Source organism: Rattus norvegicus, chromosome 3 (genome assembly GCF_036323735.1).
Source record: "Rattus norvegicus strain BN/NHsdMcwi chromosome 3, GRCr8, whole genome shotgun sequence".
NCBI classification, from domain to species: Eukaryota; Metazoa; Chordata; class Mammalia; order Rodentia; family Muridae; genus Rattus; species Rattus norvegicus.
In genome coordinates this window covers 159,511,123-159,533,355 of record NC_086021.1, presented here as the reverse complement: position 1 = coordinate 159,533,355, position 22,233 = coordinate 159,511,123, and the positions used below count along the sequence as shown (strand labels likewise).

Genomic DNA, 22,233 nt, shown 5'->3' with positions numbered 1-22,233 from the left:
CTTCTTCTATAACGGTGTTCCCCTCCCCATCCAACCCCCTTTCCCCCACCTACCCAACATTCCCCTACACTGGGGGTCCAACCTTAGCAGGACCAATGGCTTCTCCTTCTATTGGAGCCCAACAAGGCCATCCTCTGCTACCTATACAGCTGGAGCAATGGGTCAGTCTATGTATAGTTTTTGGGCAGTGGTTTAGTCCCTGGGCGCTCTGGTTGGTTGGCATTGTTGTTATTATGTTTTGCCAACCTCTTCAGCTCTTTCAATCCTTTTGTTAATTCCTCCAAGGCGGGTATAATTCTCAGATCAATGGTTTGCTGCTAGCATTCGCCTCTGTTTGACATGCTCTGGCTGTGTCACTCAGGAGAGATCTGTAACTGCTTCCTGTTGGCATGCACTTCTTAGCTTCATCAATCTTATCTAGTTTTGGTGGCTGTGTATGTGTGTGTATGTGTGTGTGTGCGTGTGTGTGTGTGTGTATAATGTGTGTGTGTATATATATATATAATGTGTGTGTGTATAATGTCTGTGTGTGTGTGTGTGTGTGTGTGTGTGTGTGTGTGTGTGCCACATGTGGAGCAGGCTGTGAATGGCCAGTCCTTCTGCCTGTGCTCCAAATTTTGCCTCCATATCCCCTCCTATAAATATTTCTGTCCTACCTTTTTGGAAGGAGTGAAGCATCTGCCCTTTGGTCATCCTTCTTGAGCTGTGTGTAGTCTGGGTGATTGAAGCTTTTGGGCTAATATCCACTTATTAGTGAGTGCATACCATGTATGTTTTTCTGTGATTGGGTTACCTCATTCAGGATGATATTTTCTAGTTCAATCTATTTGCCTATGAATTTCATGAAGTCACTGTTATTGATAACTGTATAGTACTCCATTTTACCACAATTTCTGTATCCATTACATTGTTGAAGGGCATCTGGGCTCTTTTCAGCTTCTGGGTTTTAAATAAGGCTGGTATGATCATAGTGGAGCATGCGTGTTTACTGTATGTTGGAGCAGCTTTTGTGTATTTGTCCAGGAAAGATATAGCTGGGTCCTCATGTAGTGTAATGTCTAATTTTCTGAGGAACCTCCAGACTGATTCCCAGAGTGACTGTACCAGTTTGAAATCCCACCAACAAATAAGGAGTGTTCCTCTTTCACCATATCCTCGTCAGCATCTGTTGTCACCTGTGTTTTTGATCTTAACGGTTCTGACTGGTGTGAAGTAGAATTGCAGGGTTGTTTTGATTTGTGTGTCCCTGATGACAAAGGATGTTGAACATTTCTTTAGCTACTTCTCAGCCATTTGATTTCCTCAGATGAGAACTCTTTGTTTATCTCTGTACCCCATTTTAATAGGGTTATTTGGCTCTCTGGAGTCAAACTCTTTGTATTCTTTGAATATTTTGGATATTAGCCCTGTATCAGATGGAGGATTGGTAAAGATCTTTTCCCAGTCTGTTGGTTGCCGTTTCATCCTAATGACGATATTCTTTGCCTTGCAGAAGTTTTGTCATTTTATGAGGTTCCGTTTGTTGATTCTTGCTCTTAGAACATAAGCCATTGATGTTTTCTTCAGGAAATTTTCCCCAGAGCCCATGTGATGGAGACTCTTACACACTTTTTCTTCTATCAGTTTGAGTGTATCTGGTTTTATATGGAGGTCCTTGATCTACTTGGATTTAAGCTTTGTACAGGGTGATAAGAATGGATCTATTTTCATTCTTCTACATGCTGACCTCCAGTTGAACCAGCACCATTTGTTGGAAATGCTATCTTTTTTTCCATTAAATGGTTTTAGCTCCTTTGTCACAGATCAAGTGAAAATAGGTATATAGATTCATTTCTGGGTCTTCAATTCTATTCCACAGATCTATCTGCCTGTCTCTGTACAAATACCATACAGTTTTTTTTCTTTCTTTTTTTGTTTTTTTTCATTTTTTGGGGTTTTTTTTTGTTTGTTTGTTTGTTTTGTTGGTTGGTTGGTTTTTTATCGCTACTGGGCTGTAATACTGCTTGAGGTCAGGGATGGTGATTCCCCCACAAGTTCTTTTATTTGCTCTCCTGGGTTTTTTGTTATTCCAAATGAATTAGCAAATTGCTATTTCTAACTCTATGGAGAATTGAGTTGGGATTTTGATGGGGATTGCATTGAATTTTTGGATTGTTTTTGACAAAATGTCCATTTTTACTATATTAACCCTGCCTATCCATGAGCATGGGTGGTCTTCCCATCTTCTGAGATGTTCCTCAATTTCTTTCTTCACAGACTTGAAATTTTTGTCATACAGATCTTTCACTTGCTTGGCTAGAGTCACAATGAGGTATTTTATATTATTTGGGACTATTTTGAAGGACTATTTGTCATTTTCCTAATTTCATTTTAACCTGTTTATTCTTTCAGTAGAGGAAGGCTACTGATTTGTTTCAGTTAATTTTATATCCACCCACTTTGCTGGATCTTTATCAGGCTGAGTAGTTCTCTGGTGGAACTTTTGTGGTCATTTAAGTATACTATCCTATCACCTGCAAATAGTGGTATTTTGTCTTCTTCCTTTCCAATTTGTATATTGTGTCTTCCTTTCATTGTCTGATTCCTGTGGATAGGACTTCGAGTACTATATTGAATAAGTAGGAAGAAAGTGAGCAGCCTTCTCTAATGGAATTGCTTCAAGGTTTTCTCCTTTTAGTTTAATGTTAGCTACTGGTTTGCTGTATATTGCTTTTACTATGTTTAGTTATGGGCCTTGAATTACTAATCTTTCCAACAGTTTCATCTTGAAGGAATGTTGAATTTTTGTCAAGTGCATTCTCAGCATGTAATGAAATGATTTTGTGGTTTTTTTCTTTGAGTTTGTTTATATAGTGAATTACATTGATGGATATCCACACATTGAACCATTCTTGATTCCCTGGTAGGAAGCCTACTTGATCATGATGGATGATTGTTTTGATGTGTTATTGGATTCGGTTTGTAAGAATTCTATTGAGTATTTTTGCTTGATATTCCTAAGGTAAATTGGTCTGAAGTACTCTTTCTTTGTTGGGTATTTGTGTGGTTTAAGCATAAGCATAATTGTGGCTTCATTGAAAGGATTGGGTAGTACTCAGTCTGTTTCTATTTTGTGGAATAATTTGGACAGTATTGATATAAGGTCATCTATGAAGATCTGATAGAATTCTGCAGTAAACCCATCTGGTCCTGGACTCTTTTTGGTTAGGAGATTTTTAATAACCTTCTCTATTTCTTTAGGAGTTATGGGGTTGTTTAGATGGTTTATGTGATCCTATTTTAACTTTGGTACCTGGTATTTTGCTAGAAAATTGTCCATTTCCTCCAGATTTTCCAGTTTTGTTGAATATTGGCTTTTGTTTTAAGATCTAATGATTTTTTTAATTTCCTCAGATTATGTTGATATGTCTCCCTTTGCATTTCTGATTTTCTTAATTGGGAAACTGTCTCATTGCCCTCTGGTTAATCTGACTAAGGGTTTATCTATCTTTTCTTTTCTCAAGGAACCAGCTCCTGGTTTTGTTGTTTCTTTGTATAGTCCCTTTTATTTCTCTTTTGTTGATTTCAGGCTTGAGTCTGATTATACCTTGTTTTCTACTCCTCTTGGGTATATTTGCTTCTTTTTGTTCTAGATCTTTTGGGTGTGCTGTCTAGCTGCTAATGTATGCTCTCTCCTTTTTCTTTTTGGAGGCAGTCAGAGCTAGGAGTTTTCCTCTTAGCACTCTTTTCATTGTGTCGTATAAGTTTGGGTATGCTGTGCCTTCATTTTCATTAAATTCTAAAAAAATCTTTAATTTCTTTCTTTAGTTCTTCTTTGCCCAATTTATCTTTGAGCAGAGTGTTGTTCAACTCCCATGTGTATGAGTGCATTCTGTGTTTTTGCTTTTTTATTGAAGTCCAGCTTTATTCCATGGTGACCTGATAGATGCATTGCATTATTTCAGTCTTCTTATTTCTGTTGAGGCCTGTTTTGTGACCAATTATATGGCCAATTTAGAGAAGATACCATGAGGTGCTGAGAAGAAGGTATACTCTTTTGTTTTAGGATGAAATGTTCTATAAATATCTGTTAAATTCATTTGGTTCATCACTTCAGTGAAACTAACTGTTTATGTCTCTGTTTAATTTCTGTTTCCATGATCTGTCCATTGATGAGAGCAGGCAGGGTCTTCAAATCTCCTACTATTATTGTGTGAGATAAAAGACCTCTTTTATTTCGGACAGATCTGGGAACAGAGAGGTGCACCTTGGTTTGTGTGACCTGAAGCCTTCACTCAGGTTGCTTGGTGCAGAACAGTTAGTCTTACCTCTGCTCCCAGGTGTGTAGTCACTTCTGGCAGCTGGCTTTCAGTTTTATGGTGCAGGCAGAAACCCGAAGGATCCTGCCCCTGACTGCTCCTAGGTCACTGCGCCAGGAGAGCAAAGAGGGCACTAGGCAGTTTCCTCTTGGATCAGGAATGTGGGTAGAAAGTAGTTGTTTCCTCTGAGCTCTCAGGATTATTAGCACCTCTGAGGATCCAGCACTCTGCCCCCAGGATTTGGGTGCAGGGAACTGTGGGACTGGCTCAGTTTAGTTCCAGGGGCAGGCAGAGAAAATCAGGTTCCTGCCACTGACATGCTCCCACATTCCTGTATCTAGAGGCCACTAGCCAAGTTAATCTTGGTCCAGGAATTTGAGCAGGAGTGGCAGTCTCCCGCTGAGCTATCAGGATTGTCCTCACTTTTGGGAAGATTGCTCTATTCAATATTTTCCTCCTTTCTTGATTCTTTTCCTGAGCATATTCCTCTCTCAATTTACTTTTCTTGACGTAAATGTCAGAATCTCTTGGCACTGTCTTTCTCTGAAGCATGTTGCTAATGTGAAGGCAGGCTGGCCAGCAGTAACATCTTTTTCTGAATCCTGGGTGCTGTGCTGACAGATTTGTACCTCTTGCATTTTTGGCCTTAATTTGTAAAATTTTTCTTCCTATACATGTGTCCTGAACAACCATTCCACAGGTTCAAACCCTTATCATAAATGCATGTGTTGACACATTCACAAACATTTACTATGACTAGAATTTTTCTGTACTTTTTTCTTTACATGACTGGTGACTTCATTTCCTTAAGGAGTTGATAGCTTGAATATGTTCTCACGAGACATCTTTGGTGTGGAGAACCTTTGGTCCAGTGTCACTCTCACACCCAGTCTATATCTCTCCTTCTGAAACAACAGGGAGGGGCCTAGTTGTGCACATCCTTCAGAGTGATCTTAACAAGCATGACACTTTTATTCAGAGGCCCCTCTATCTACTCCAGTTAAGAGCTTGTAGCCTGGGGCTGGTTGGATGGAATGTTCATTCATTCATTCATGAGATGACAGTGTTATAAGGGTCTGGGGTGGATGTACTATACCCTTGAGATGAAACAAATTTCCTAGACCTAGGTCTATGCAGAAAATGTAAAAGTTGCAAGCAAAGAGAGGTGGATGGCTGTTGTGGGGGAATACATGGTACAATAATAAACTGAAACTTTATTTGAACACACAAATAGTCCCCAGAGGGTCGTAGAAGAAACTGCAGACAGAAGTGGCTGTCCTTTTCTCTCCAACTAATCTTTAATATGCTCTAAAGTACCTCTGTTCCTTCTACACATGAGAATGGTTCATAGATAATGAACCTTACCTAAAGGGAAGAAGTTTGAGCTCTGTGGATACTACTACACTCATATGACCTCATGGATTCATTGGTGTTCATTCTTGATAGAAGCCTGATATTTGGTCATCATGTAGTTGACACCTAGGATACTAGACCTGTCCAGGGGTTGGGCAGTGTGTGGGTCTGACATGTATTCTGCTTAAAATTTTCATAAATATGATAGTGCCCCACAGATCCTGATCTGCCTTATGCACAGACTAAGTCCCATCTCCATAGATATATATCGTCTCTGATGTGGTGATAGGGCATGGATAATTTCTCCAACATGGAGGTACAATATGGTGGCCCCTGGCTATTGATCACTCCTGGAATATTCCACTTCTTTGGCTCCCCTGAGTGCGGTTCTCTTATGATATCTTTCTGCAGTCCCCTCATAGGTCACTTGTTTTGCCTTGAGGAAGTATGTGGCATCAGCCCTGCCTTGTACTAAAAATGGGCAGGACCCTATGTGCACTGGACACTTAAGAGGTCATGGCAAACAATAACAGTAAGAGATTTCAACACCCCATTCTCATCAATGGACAGATCATGGAAACAGAAATTAAACAGAGACATAGACAGACTAAGAGAAGTCATACCAAGTGGACTTAAGAAATATTTATACAATATTCTATCCTAAAACAAAAGGATATACCTTCTTCTAACCACCTCATGGTACTTTCTCCAAAATTGAGCATATAATTGGTCATAAAACAGTCCTCAATAGATACAGAAAGATAGAAATAATACCATGCATCCTATCAGACCACCAGGGGCTAAAGCTGGTCTTCAACAACAATAAGGGAAGAACACCCACATATACATGGAAATTGAACAATGCTCTACTCAATGATAACCTGGTCAAGGAAGAAATAAAGAAAGAAATTAAAGACTTCTCAGAATTTAATGAAAAATGAAGATATGATATTCCCGAACTTATGAGACACAATGAAAGCTGTGCTAAGAGGAAAACTCATAGCTCTGACTGCCTGCAGAAAGAAACAGGAAAGAGCATATGTCAGCAGCTTGACAACACATCTAAAAGCTCTAGAACAAAAAGAAGCAAATGCACCCAGGAGGAGTAGAAGGCAGGAAATAATCAAACTCAGAGCTGAAATCAACCAAGTAGAAACAAAAAGGACCATAGAAAGAATCAACAGAACCAAAAGTTGGTTCTTTGAGAAAATCAATAAGATAGATAAACACTTAGCCAGACTAACGAGAGGACGCAGAGAGTGTGTCCAAATTAACAAATCAGAAATGAGAAGGGAGACATGACTACAGATTCAGAGGAAATTCAAAAAATCATCAGATCCTACTATAAAAGCCTATATTCGACAAAACTTGAAAATTTGCAGGAAATGGACAATTTCCTAGACAGATCCCAGGTACTGAAGTTAAATCAGGAACAGATAAACCAGTTCAACAACCCCATAACTCCTAAGGAAATAGAAGCAGTCATTAAAGGTCTCCCAACCAAAACGAGCCCAGGTCCAGACGGGTTTAGTGCAGAATTCTATCAGACCTTCATAGAAGACCTCATACCAATATTATCCAAACTATTCCACAAAATTGAAACAGATGGAGCATTACCGAATTCCTTCTATGAAGCCACAATTACACTTATACCTAAACCACACAAAGACCCAACAAAGAAAGAGAACTTCAGACCAATTTCCCTTATGAATATTGACGCAAAAATACTCAATAAAATTATGGCAAACCAAATCCATGAGCACATCAAAACAATCATCCACCATGATCAAGTAAGCTTCATCCCAGGCATGCAGGGATGGTTTAATATACGGAAAACCATCAACGTAATCCATTATATAAAGAAACTGAAAGAACAAAACCTCATGATCATTTCATTAGATGCTGAGAAAGCATTTGACAAAATTCAACACCCCTTCATGATAAAAGTCCTGGAAAGAATAGGAATTCAAGGACCATACCTAAACATAGTAAAAGCCATATACAGCAAACCAGTTGCTAACATTAAACTAAATGGAGAGAAACTTGAAGCAATCCCACTAAAATCAGAGACTAGACAAGGCTGCCCACTCTCTCCCTACTTATTCAATATAGTTCTTGAAGTTCTAGCCAGAGCAATCAGACAACAAAAGGAGATCAAGGGGATACAGATCGGAAAAGAAGAAGTCAAAATATCACTATTTGCAGATGACATGATAGTATATTTAAGTGATCCCAAAAGTTCCACCAGAGAACTACTAAAGCTGATAAACAACTTCAGCAAAGTGGCTGGGTATAAAATTAACTCAAATAAATCAGTTGCCTTCCTCTATACAAAAGAGAAACAAGCCGAGAAAGAAATTAGGGAAACGACACCCTTCATAATAGACCCAAATAATATAAAGTACCTCGGTGTGACTTTAACCAAGCAAGTAAAAGATCTGTACAATAAGAACTTCAAGACACTGAGGAAAGAAATTGAAGAAGACCTCAGAAGATGGAAAGATCTCCCATGCTCATGGATTGGCAGGATTAATATAGTAAAAATGGCCATTTTACCAAAAGCAATCTACAGATTCAATGCAATCCCCATCAAAATACCAATCCAATTTTTCAAAGAGTTAGACAGAACAATTTGCAAATTCATCTGGAATAACAAAAAACCCAGGATATCTAAAGCTATCCTCAACAATAAAAGGACTTCAGGGGGAATCACTATCCCTGAACTCAAGCAGTATTACAGAGCAATAGTGATAAAAACTGCATGGTATTGGTACAGAGACAGACAGATAGACCAATGGAATAGAATTGAAGACCCAGAAATGAACCCACACACCTATGGTCACTTGATTTTTGACAAAGGAGCCAAAACCATCCAATGGAAAAAAGATAGCATTTTCAGCAAATGGTGCTGGTTCAACTGGAGGGCAACATGTAGAAGAATGCAGATCGATCCATGCTTATCACCCTGTACAAAGCTTAAGTCCAAGTGGATCAAGGACCTCCACATCAAACCAGACACACTCAAACTAATAGAAGAAAAACTAGGGAAGCATCTGGAACACATGGGCACTGGAAAAAATTTCCTGAACAAAACACCAATGGCTTATGCTCTAAGATCAAGAATCGACAAATGGGATCTCATAAAACTGCAAAGCTTCTGTAAGGCAAAGGACACGGTGGTTAGGACAAAACGGCAACCAACAGATTGGGAAAAGATCTTTACCAATCCTACAACAGATAGAGGCCTTATATCCAAAATATACAAAGAACTCAAGAAGTTAGACCGCAGGGAAACAAATAACCCTATTAAAAAATGGGGTTCAGAGCTAAACAAAGAATTCACAGCTGAGGAATGCCGAATGGCTGAGAAACACCTAAAGAAATGTTCAACATCTTTAGTCATAAGGGAAATGCAAATCAAAACAACCCTGAGATTTCACCTCACACCAGTGAGAATGGCTAAGCTCAAAAACTCAGGTGACAGCAGATGCTGGCGAGGATGTGGAGAAAGAGGAACACTCCTCCATTGTTGGTGGGATTGCAGACTGGTAAAACCATTCTGGAAATCAGTCTGGAGGTTCCTCAGAAAATTGGACATTGAACTGCCTGAGGATCCAGCTATACCTCTCTTGGGTATATACCCAAAAGATGCCTCAACATATAAAAGAGACACGTGCTCCACTATGTTCATCGCAGCCTTATTTATAATAGCCAGAAAATGGAAAGAACCGAGATGCCCTTCAACAGAGGAATGGATACAGAAAATGTGGTACATCTACACAATGGAATATTACTCAGCTATCAAAAACAACGAGTTTATGAAATTCGTAGGCAAATGGTTGGAACTGGAAAATATCATCCTGAGTGAGCTAACCCAATCACAGAAAGACATACATGGTATGCACTCATTGTTAAGTGGCTATTAGCCCAAATGCTTGAATTACCCTAGATCCCTAGAACAAACGAAACTCAAGACGGATGATCAAAATGTGAATGCTTCACTCCTTCTTTAAATGAGGAAAAAGAATACCCTTGGCAGGGAAGGGAGAGGCAAAAATTAAAACAGAGACTGAAGGAACACCCAATCAGAGCCTGCCCCACATGTGGCCCATACATATACAGCCACCCAATTAGACAAGATGGATGAAGCAAAGAAGTGCAGACCGACAGGAGCCGGATGTAGATCGCTCCTGAGAGACACAGTCAGAATACAGCAAATACAGAGGCGAATGCCAGCAGCAAACCACTGAACTGAGAATAGGTCCCCCGTTGAAGGAATCAGAGAAAGAACTGGAAGAGCTTGAAGGGGCTCGAGACCCCAAAAGTACAACAATGTCAAGCAACCAGAGCTTCCAGGGACTAAGCCACTACCTAAAGACTATATATGGACTGACCCTGGACTCTGACCCCATAGGTAGCAATGAATATCCTAGTAAGAGCACCAGTGGAAGGGGAAGCCCTGGGTCCTGCTAAGACTGAACCCCCAGTGAAATAGACTATGGGGGGAGGGCGGCAATGGGGGGGTTGGGAGGGGAACACCCATAAGGAAGGGGAGGGGGGAGGGGGATTTTGCCCGGAAACCGGGAAAGGGAATAACACTTGAAATGTATATAAGAAATACTCAAGTTAATAATAAAAAAAAAAGAAATAGTGGTGGCATTTTGCAGTGATAGTGGACAATAAAATTTATTCTGAGGACTGCACCTGGGACCAACCCTGTGTCACAGATCTCTGTACCCAGATCCCACCAGGAGAGAGTTGGGCTCCCAGGATTGCTGACACACCACTTCTCCTCAAAGGAAACTGCCTGGAACCCTCAGGACACAGGCACCTAAGAGCAATCTGGGATACGATCCTGACAGTTTCCATATGTTCCCTGAGCTGACACAGTACCACAGCTCTCTGTACCCAAATCCAGCCAAGAGAGAGCTGGTCTCTCAGGAGTGCTGACACACAGGCTTACAGGAGGATCAAGCCGCTGTCAGAGACAGCTAGACAAGCTAACACCAGAAATAACTAGATGTGGAGAGGTAAGTACAAGAACTGAAGCAACAGAAAGCGAGGCCACTTGGCATCATCAGAACCCAGTTCTCCCACCACAGCCAGCCCAAGATACCCCAAGACACTGGAAAAGCAAGATTCTGATTTAAAATCACATCTCATGATGACGTTAGAAGACTTTAAGAAGGACATATATAACTCCCTTAAAAAAAAACACAGGACAATACAGGTAAAAAGGTAGAAGCCCTTAAAGAGGAAACACAAAAATTCCTTAAGGAATTACACAAAAACACAACCAAACAGGTGAAGGAATTGAACAAAACCATCCAGGATCTAAAAATGGAAATTGAAACAATAAAGAAATCACAAAGGGAGACAACCCCAGAGATAGAAAACCTAGGGAAGTGATGAGGAGTCTAGATACAATCATCACCAACAGAATACAAGAGATAGAAGAGAGAATATCAGAGGCAGAAGATACCATAGAAAACATTGACACAACAATCAAAGAAAATGCAAAAACACAAAGTGTCCAAGAAATCCAGGATACAATGAGAAAATCAAACCTAAGGATAATAGGTATAGAAGAGAGTGAAGATTCCCAAATTAATGGGCCAGTAAAACATCTTCAACAAAATTATAGGAGAAAACTTCCCTATCCTAAATACAAGAAGCCTACAGAATTCCAATTAGATTGGACCAGAAAAGAAATTCCTTTCATCCCATAATACTCAAAACACCAAATGCACTAAACAAAGAAAGAATATTAAAAGCAGTAAGGGGAAAAGGTCAGGTAACATATAAAGGCAGACCTCTGAATTACACCAGACTTCTCAACAGAGACTATGCAAGGTAGAAGATCCTGGGCAAATGTTGTATAGACCCTAAGAAAACACAAATGCCAACCCATGCTGCTATATCCAGGAAACTCTCAAGTGACATAGAAGGAGAAACCAAGAAATTCCATGACAAAACTAAATTTACACAATATATTCCCACAAATCCAGCCCTACAAAGGATAATAAATGAAAAACTCCAATACAAGGATGGAAACTAACCCAAAAAAAGATAACCATACAAACATAATTCTATCTTTGACAACAAAAATAATAAGAATTAATAATCATTGGTCCCTAATATCTCTCAACATCAATAGACTGAATTCTCCAATAAAAAGACATAGACTAACAGACTGCATAAATAAACAGGATCCAGCATTTTGTTGCATACAGGAAATGCACCTCAGTGACAAAGACAGATACTTACTCAGAGTAAGAGGGAGGGAATATTTTTTCAAAACAAATGTTTCCAACAAACAAGCTGGAATAGCCATTATAATACCAAATAAAATTGAATTTCAACTAAAAGTTATCATAAGAGATAACTCAGGACACTTCATATTCATCAAAGGAAGAGTCCAAGATTAATTCTTAATTTTGAATATATATGCTCCAAATGCAAGGGCACCAACATTCATAAAAGAAAATTTACTAAAGCTCAAAGCACACATTGCAGCTCAAACAATAATAGGGGGTGACTTCAATACCCCACTCTTATCAATGTAGAGATTCGACTCAATTCTTCATAGAATTAGAAAGAGCAATTTGTAAATTCATTTGGAATAACAAAATCCCAGTGTAGCAAAAACTTCTCCACAATTAAAAAACCTCTGGAGAAAATCACCATCCTTAACCTCAAGCTGTATTACAGACCAATAGTGATAAAAACTGTATCGTATTGGTACGGAGACAGGCAGATAGATCAATGGAATATAGAACTGAGGACAAAAAATAAACCCACACACCTATAGTCACGTGATCTTTGCCAAAGGAACAAAAAACAGCCAGTAGGAAAAGAAATAGCATTTTCAACAAATGGTGTAGAATCATTTGGAGATCAGCATGTAGAAGAATGCAAATATATCCATTCTCATTGCCTCGGACAAAGCTCAAGGGCAAGTAGATCAAGGACCTCCACATAAAACCAAATACACTCAAACTAATAAAAGAGAAAGTGGGGAAGAGCCTCAAACACATGAGCACAGGGAAAATTTTCCTGAACAGAACATCAATGGCTTATGTTCTAAGATCAAGAATCGACAAATGGGACCTCAAAAAAATTGCAAAGCTTCGGTCAGGCAAAGATCCACTGTCATTAGGACAAAATGGGAACCAAGAGATTGGAGAAAGATCTTTATCTATCTTACATCTGATAGAGAGCTAACAACCAATATATGCAAAGAACACAAGAAGTTAGACTTCAGAAGAAAAAATAACCCTACCAAAAATGGATTATTGAGCTGAACAAAGACTCTCAATTAAGGAATATAGAATACCAAAGAAGCACATAAAGAAATGTTCAACAACCTTAGCCATCAGGGAAATGCAAATCAAAAGAACCCTAAGATTCTACCCCACACCTGTCAAAATGATTAAGATCAAAAACTCAGGTTACATCAGATGCTTGTTAGGATATGGAGAAAGAGGAACAATCCTCCATTTTTAATTGGATTGCAAGCTGGTGCAACCACTCTTAAAATCAGTCTGGTGGTTCCTCAAAAGTTGAACATAGGACTTCCTGACTCAGCTATACCACTCCTAGGCATATACCCAAAAGATGCTCCAACATATAACAAGGACACATGCTCCACTATGTTCATAGTGGCCTCATTGATAATAGCCAGACACTGAAAAGAACCCAGAAGCCCTTCCACAGAGGAAAGGATACTGAAAATATGGTACATTTACGCAATGGAATACTACTCAGCTCTTAAAAACAATGACTCCATGAAATTCACAGGCAAATGAATGGAACTCGAAAATGTCAACCTGAGTGAGGTAACCCAATCACAATACAACACGCAAGATATGCACTCAGTGATAAGTGAATATTAGTCCCAAAGCTTGGAATACCCAAGACACAATTTACATACATTCCGAAGATCAAGAAGAAAGACCAAAGTATGGATGCCTGACATAGCTGTCTTCTGAGAGGCTCTGCCAGAGCCTGACAAACACAGAGGCAGATGCTTGCAGCTAACCACTGAACTGAGAATGAGATCCACATTGAAGGAGTTAAGAGAAAGGACTGAAAGAGCTGATAGGATTTGCAACCCCGTAAGAACAATAAAAATATGAACCAACCATAACTCCTTGAGTTCCCGGGGACTAAACCACCATCCCGAGAGTACACAGGGATGGATCTATGGCTCTACCTGCATATGTAGAAGAGGATGCCTTTGTCAGGCATCAATTGAAGGAGGGGCCCTTGGTCCTGTCAAGGATTGGTGCCCCAGTGTAGGGTAATGTCAGAATGGGGAGGTGGGAGGTAGTAGGTGGGTGGAGGTGCACCGTCACAAAAGCAGAGGAAATGGGGATAGAGAGTTTCTGGAGGGGAAACCAGGAAATGGAATAACATTTGAAATGTAAAAAAAAAATCCAATAACAGAAATAAATGTAAAAACAATTTGAGGTACAGCTACAGAAGCTGCCAAGCAACTGCACCTCCTTTTCTACCTCAGCCTGGGACCCCTGTGAGGTAACTCAGCAGGAACTGCCAGGGCAATGACACTTATTCTCCAGACTTTGCCTGCCATCAGAGTGAGGTAACACCACAGGGGCTGCCATGGGGGCAGACGTCCTTTTCACACTCCTGAAGAGCTCCATGACTGTGTCCCAGAACCTAAGCTGAAGCATCCTGTGGCCTGAAAGGACTTCCCATCCTGAACAATGGACCATGTGTAGGAACAAACCGGGTGAAGCAAGCAATTAAACCAAAAAACAAACCTGAGTAATCACTGAGCAAGAAAAGTCACCAGATCCCAAACAGAAAAGCCACCCAACTCTGATCTCCATAAGATCAGGACACAAAATTCCAGCAATCCTGATCTTGGAAATTTGTACCCTTAGAATTGTTTGCCCACTAGGAAATCCAATTTAACCCTTGACTGCTGTTCAATTTGCTGTTGCTTGTAATTGGTGCAGAGTCCCCACCCCAGATGTTTTTCTTCCCCCCAAATCTCCTATGTGAATTTTACTGTGCTTTTACACATCTGGTTGGAAACACACACACACACACACACACACACACACACACACACACACACACACACACACAATGCTTTCCCTTCATAATAGATGTCTTAGGTAAGTTCGTCAATGTGTTCTCCTTTGAAATTGGGATCCTTGTTCTCCTGTAGAATTTGTTGTCTTCCATTGCCCTTGCTTTCTTTCTGCTCGGAGCTTCTTCCTTCTTTCCATCCACTGTGTTTGTCTTTGCTTCGTTCTGGTTTCCCTGTGCCCTGGAGCCACAGCCAGACTCTTCTTTGTAGGTAACTCTGACTTTTAATCTTAGAATCTCTAGTAGTCAGCTTTGCTAGAAGAAATTTTAATTTGTGTTTCCTGCCAACTATCCTCACTGTAGTTCCTGGTGACTCTGACCAAGAGGACGGAAGTGTGACGATGTCGATAGAACTCAAGGCCAGTTACAAGGAATGGAAAACCCTGGTACTGGATTACTACATCCTGGCACCCTAGATGAAGGTTCCTTTGAACAAGGCAAAGTGGCTCTCTACCTTATGACCCAGACTCTGGTAGCCATCAAGATATTGGAAAAGATCACAAGTATAGACTTATTAGTCATCTCTGAGATTGACCTCATGAAATTAGTATACCATAGTCCCATAATATAGCTTCTACAGGTCATTGAGACCTTGTGATGGAATATGCAACCCAGGGATCCCTGCGGAACTACATCAACAAGTATGGGCGTCTGCAAGAGGAAGAGGCACGTAGCATATTTAGGGAGCTCTGTCCATCAGCTATATCCATAGTCAGAATATTGCCCACCCTGACTTCAAGGCTGAGAACATCTTATTGGATTGGGAGGGGCATGTGAAACTCACTGACTTTTGTTTACATAAAAGATTGGCCTCTGAGGAAAAGTTCAAGGGCTTTTGTGGCACAGCACAATACTGTGCTCCTCAAGTGTTCTGTCACACACCATGTGATGTCCTTCCAACTGACATATTGAGCCTAGGACTCCTATTATATTATTTATATTATATATATATATTTTCCTCCCATTCAGAGAAATCAAAAGATTGCTTTCCAAGATAAAGAAAGAAATCCTATCCTGGAGCTGTTGGACCCCATATCACCTCTCCCCAGAGCTTCAAGACCTATTGAAGAGATTAATGAAAATAGACCCCACGATGAGACCATCCATCAAAGATATAATGACACACCTATGGCTGTGCCATGTTCCAGACACATTGAGTTCCTCAGAGGAAATTCCTAGAGAACCAGAGCCCAACATTGCCTTTGGGATGTTTGTGATTGGCTACAGCATTCAAGAACTCAGATATACTTTGAGGGAGTGGAAGTATAGTCATGCCATGGCAACATACTTGACTATCAGAAGGGAGTCGACCTAGCAACTGAATCACTATGGAGGCCAGGGTGGTACACTGGACCCTACAACAGCTTCCAACCTTCCTCTGCCTGCAAGGAGGTTAACCAGTGCCCTGAGCCTTCCTACCTTCTCTTTCTCTGAGGTGCTTGGAAATGGGGGTAAAGGGTGTAAGAGGAGGCACAGTATGCCTCCCTCCCTTTTTTCAATTAAGAATAGCTTCCTAGAAAACACCTCCCCACTGCAGGGGCTTATGCCTCACTTCGGAAAAGGGACATTCAGGCAGAATGAGGGCAGCATCAATTCCACAATTTCATCATCAAGGAAAGGAAATGCAACAAAAACTACAACAACAACAACAACAACAACAACAACAACAATGACATCATCAGGAACCACTTGTTCACATCCTCACAAAAGTCAACCTTTGAAAACACACAAGATGTGGTCACTGAAAGCTCTGAGTCCTCAGAGACAAATTGCAGCATGTCCTCTTGGGAGTCCAAGACCAGAAGCCTCTTCCTCAGTAAGAAGATACAGGAAGAGAATCCAGGCAAGTAATTCTTAGAAGACAGCACCTGGGCCTCCAGGGAAACAGACCATCAGGAGCAACTACGAAGGCAGTGCCAGGGTATGCCCAGAGTCTCTCTGAGCAGGTTAGGCTGGAGGGGCATGAAGAAGATGATTCCCAAATCCTTAAGAAGATTGTCTTGCTGCCTCCAAGTGACAAATATCAAAATCATGGCAGCCACTGTAGAGTGCTTCAGAGACACAGGCTAAGTCAATTAGCTGGGATGTGATGGGAAAGGATACACTCTGGTTCTTTCTTCCATTAAAATAACCTCAGCATTCACATTGAGGAGTTTGGTGACATTGTATCTATCATGGCAGAGAGAAAATCCCATCCTTTCCCCTCTCCTATGAGCAGTCCTCCAAAACTTGAGCTACCTATAGACAGCAGAAGATAGTGGCCCAATGCTAGGCAAGGATGCTGGAGACGGTTGGAAAGGGATCCATGGTGCACTCAGGAAGGATCAGCCTGAGGGCCCATGTCAACACAGGACCAGCACAGCCAACCATAAGTCTGGCCTATTTCTACTAAGATTTCTTTTCCTTTTCTTTTTCTTTTCCTTTTTCTTTTTCAACACCGTAAACGGCACATGTTTATTAAACACCCAGACACAGGAGGAGGATGCCTGATTCAGGGCTGAAGTACCCACCAGCTGCCTCTGCCTAATGCCTGTGGTTATATAAGTCACAGGGACACCTCACAAACTCAGCACCTGAGCTCCATCGGCAGCATGAGAGAGGTAGAAGGGGGCTGTCCCACTTTCCTGCTCCTGTAAGTGATGCTTGACAAGGGGGGCAGCAGAGGCCTCCAGCAATGTGACAGTGCAGCCACCAAAGCTAAGGCCTGTCATGCAATTGCCATAAATCCCAGGTACAGAGAGCGAGTCCTCAACTAATCGGTCCAGCTCGGGACAGCTCACGCCATAGACATCCCTGAGTGAATAGTGACTGTCCACCATGAAACCCCAAAGTCCCTGAGTCTCATCGATTTAGAGCAGTTGCTGCGTGGCCTGTTATCCAGATCTCACCTACTACATGTAAGGGCTGCCAGAAGCCCTCCTTGCTCATCAGCTCTCTGCCTGCCTCAAGCTCCTCCATCCGCACCTCTAGAAGGCTCACCTTGCCCAGGGCCTGGGCCATTTCTTCATACTGGCGTCAATGAATCTGGTACTTGCTGGAGCCCAAGGAATGGCGGACATTGGAGTTCGTGGTGAGCACAGCCAGCTTAGGGTCTGATAGTGACACCACGCTCTTTTCCATGGACCTGCAGTCAATGAGTAGCAAATAGCCTTTCTGCCCCAGCAGTGCGATGAGTTGGTTCATGACGCTACAGGGCACCCCAGCGAAGCTGTGCTCAGTCCTTTGACTAACCCGGGCCCGGGTTGCTATTGCCAGTGAGTCTGGGCAGAGCTGCTGGAGGAAGGTGTATGTGGCGACTTCCAGAGAAGCTGAGCTGGAAAGTCTACCCCACCCTACCCCAGGGACACTGAGCTGACCTCCACTGCATTGAAACCAGAGAGGGACAAAAGCTGGGTAATATTGAATCACTCCCTTGACATAATTGTCTCACTGTGGGATTCAAAGCTCCAAGGGCCACTGAGCTGAGGTCAGTGGGAATAGCAGTTGCTGGGGTTCTTCTTCATCTTTGGAAACGGTGAGGAGAGAAAGAATCCCATCTGCCCGCGGGCTCCAACCAGCAAGTTCACAAGCTCCAGAGCCATGGGCAGTCCCAGGACCTGGTTGTAGTCCCTGTACTCCTCGTTGTGGTTGACATGGCCAGGCGCCAACACTGCCAGCACTTGCTCGGCTCCTAACTCGTCCATGAAGGCCCGCCAGACCCTGGCCAGCACCTCCACCATCCAGGGCAGTCTCCAAACAGCCATGATGCTCATCTGCAGCTGACACACCGCCCGGCGGGAAGCTGGGGTTCTACTAAGATTTATGTGTCTGTTGCGAGTGCTGTCAGAGACCCTGTGGTCCCTGGAGGATGATAGCAGAGGGTGGAGAGGAGCCTGCTGAGGATGCACACAGGAGCAGGGAGGAGAGATCCAGGAATTTCAGGTGGCTGTGTGTTAGTCAGGGGGAAGCTCTGTCCATATCTCAAGCTTAAACGAGAGGCACAATGTTTTTCCCTGAAGTCTGAAGGATGAATCAGAGAAGAAAGTCTGGGTGGTGTTCCTTCTGCCTATCCCATAGAGGAGCTCCACACTGGGCAGCTGTCAAACAATAGCTGTGGTCCAGTGCACTGCTCTTCACAGCATTCAGAAGCTTGGAAAAAAGCATCCATGGAGCACTGGTGATTACCAAGGCAACTGAGAATAAACGCCAGGCTACAGAGAACCCTCGTGCACAGTGAGGATGTCAGCTCAGCTGCCTGTCTTCAGGTGTACCTGTGAGCTGAGAAGACAGTGGTCCTGGAGGCAGAGGAAGGAACCCAGAGGAACATGTTCCATGTGTCCGAAAGATATGCATGACCAGGTTAAGGCAGCAACAAAACTGAGAAGCAGTAAAAGTGCATCTGGAGTCCCAAGTGAATTCAGAGGGGCAGAGACTGCTCAGCCCCACAGCTCTGCTGCAGTCCTCCATAGCATCCTGGGTAATGCTCAGATCCTGAGAGATATCCAGAGCCTTACAAAGCTACCAGCTCTAGTCTCTGGTTGTGCAGATTACATTCAAACTTGAGTCATTTGATGGGTATTCTTCATCTGGTGGGACACACACACACACACACACACACACACACACACACACACAGAGTGACTCACATACAAACAGACACACGCACAGTGGAGAATAATGAAGATTCCTTGAAGTGGAAGGAATCCTCAACAAACAAGGTAATTTCATATTTTGAGAGATGCCTTCTTCTGGAAATAATCCTCCAAGTTAGTTTTGTTTAGTCTCCACACCCTTCTGATACATCAATTCCCTATTCTACTGCTTTCTAGAAGTCATGGGAAGCCAGGATGTGCCTCGTTCCCCATTTTGGCCCAGAGGATGCAGTCCTGTGCAAGGTGAGGCTTAACTATGATCTGTCATTTGAGGAGATCCAAGATGAGGTCTGAAGTGCTTGCCTCTAGAGTCCAGAGAAGTTGCTGGTAAGAAGGATTGCATGGGCAGGGAAATGATGGTAAAATAGATGAGATCCCCTGATATGACAATGTGGGGTTTCCTCTGGGTAGCCCATTGTTATATGCCACATTCCCACCAAGTAGAAAGACCCAGAGAACCTCAAATATGTTAAAGAGGAACTGGATTCCTCTATCTCCTTACCCCACTCTATTGAAAATTGGTGTATATTGTTCAGATTTAACATAAAGGTGGTTAATGGCATGTGTATGTCCTTGCTCCCTGTGTAATCTCTGCTGCTGCTGCTGCTGCTGCTGCTGCTGCTGCTGCTGCTGCTGCTGCTGCTGCTGCTTCATTGTTTTTTCCATTGAAGTCTGGGAAGGGCCAAGAGATTCTGAAGCCATTCAATCATCATTCAAAAGCCGTGTGCTCATCAAACTACAGAACACACCAGTAACATCGCTCAACACAGAACAAGGCTTGCAGCCAGCCTCACCTGCAGCGATGTGGGAAATGGCCACCTTTTTGAGCACAGAAAACCTGAGTGGAAGAGTACCACCCACAGCAGAGACATCACCTCATGCCTGCAGAAATGCTCAGTTCTCAAAGGACCCCACGTTTTAAAGCTGTGTCATTGCCGATATTAGGCATTGTGTGTCTGGGGGATTATTACCCTCCCATGATGTCGACAGAGAGTTGGACTGCATGCTCTGCCTGCAACAGAAGTGTTACCAAGAAACACACACAGCAACCTGGAATAACCCTCTGTTTCTGCAAAGGAAGGTTTACTATTTTGTCTTCAAAATAAATGCTGAGAGCTTCAGCTGCCCAATGCCTCCCCTAATTCTTGATACATCATCTCTTCCTACTAGTAGATGAACAGAACTGGCAATTCACGAGAATCTACCACATTCATTGCCTGCAGTACAGCTCTGACTTCTTATTGTTTTCCACTGGCTCATTTCCCTGATTTTACGCCAACATCTGCCAATCATTTTAGCATCTCTTTTTAGGTTGCCTAATTTCTTTTCCTTTTTTTATTGGATATTTTTATTTACATTTCAAATGTTATTCACTTAGCTGGCTTCCCGGACATAAGACCACCAACCAATCTCCCCTCCTCTTCTTGTGTAAGGTTGTTCCCTCTCCAACCACCTCTCTACTTCCTGCCCCTACCCCAACTTTCCCCTACACTGCAGGGTCCAGCCGTGGCAGGACCAAAGGCTTCTCCTTCCATTGGTGCCCAACAAGGCCATCCTCTGCTATATATGCAGCTGGAACCATGGGTCTGTTCGTGTCTAGTCTTTGGGTAGTGGTTTAGTCACTGGGACCTTTGGTTGGTTGGTATTGTTGTTCTTACTGGGTTGCAAATCCCTGCAATCCTTCAATCCTTTCTCTGACCCCTCCAAGGGGGACTCCATTCTCAGTTCAATGGTTTCCTGCTAGCATTCACACCTGTATTGGTCATGCTCTAGCTGTGCCTCTCAGGAGACAGCTATATCAGGCTCTGATCAGCATGCACTTGTTAGCTTCATCAATATTATCTAGTTTTGCTGGATATATACATATATATTGTTTTGCTGGAGATATATATATATACATATATATATATATATATATATATTTATATGTTATATACCAATGTGGGGCAGGGTCTGAATGGCCATTCCTTCCATTTCTGCTCCAAACTTTGTCTACATATCCTGTTCTATGAATGTTTTTGTTACTTCTTTGAAGAAGTAGTAAAGCATCCCCACTTTGCTCATCCTTCTTTAGCTTCATGTGGTCTATGGATTATATCTTCGGTAATTCTAGCTTTTGGGCTAATATCCACTTATCAGTGAGTGCATACCATTTGTCTTTTTCTGTGATTGGGTTACTTCACTCAGAATGATATCTTCTAGTTTAATACATTTGCTTATGAATTTCATGAAGTCATTGTTTTTGATAGCTGAGTAGTACTCCGTTGTGTAGGTGTAACACATTTTCTGTATCCATTCTTCTGTTGAAGGGTATCTGGGTTCTTTACAGCTTCTAGCTTTTACAAAGACTGCTATGAACATGGTGATGCATGTGTCTTTGTTTTATGCTGGAGCGGCCTTTGGGTATCTGCCCAGAAGTGATATAGCTGGGTCCTCAGGTAATGCAGTGTCCAGTTTTCAGAGGAATGTCCAGACTGATTTCCAGAGTGGTTGTACCAGTTTGCAATCCCACCAACAATGGAGGAGTGGTCCCCTTTGTCCACATCCTCGCCAGAGTCTGTTGTCACCTGAGTTTTTGATCTTAGCCATTCTGACTGATATGAGGTGGAATCTCAGGAATGTTTCAATTTGCATTTCCCTGATGACTAAAGATGTTGAACATTTCTTTAGGTACTTCTCAGCCATTCGATATTCCTCATCTGAGAATTCTGTGTTTAGCTCTGTATCCCGTTTTTTGTTTTCTCATTTATATTTGTTTATCTTTTATTGGATACTATTTTATTTACATTTCAAATGTTATTTCCTTTCCCGGTTTCCAGGACATTAGCCCC

The 22,233-nt window shown here is 42.0% G+C and overlaps 2 pseudogenes; one reads left to right on the top strand and one right to left on the bottom strand.

Moving 5' to 3' along the window:
- Window positions 1–15,144: 15,144 nt before the first annotated feature.
- Smokxl-ps4 (sperm motility kinase X like, pseudogene 4) lies at window positions 15,145–15,950 on the top strand (annotated as a pseudogene).
- Window positions 15,736–21,260, bottom strand: LOC134486464 (galactokinase-like; annotated as a pseudogene).
- Between the last annotated feature and the right edge of the window lie 973 nt (window positions 21,261–22,233).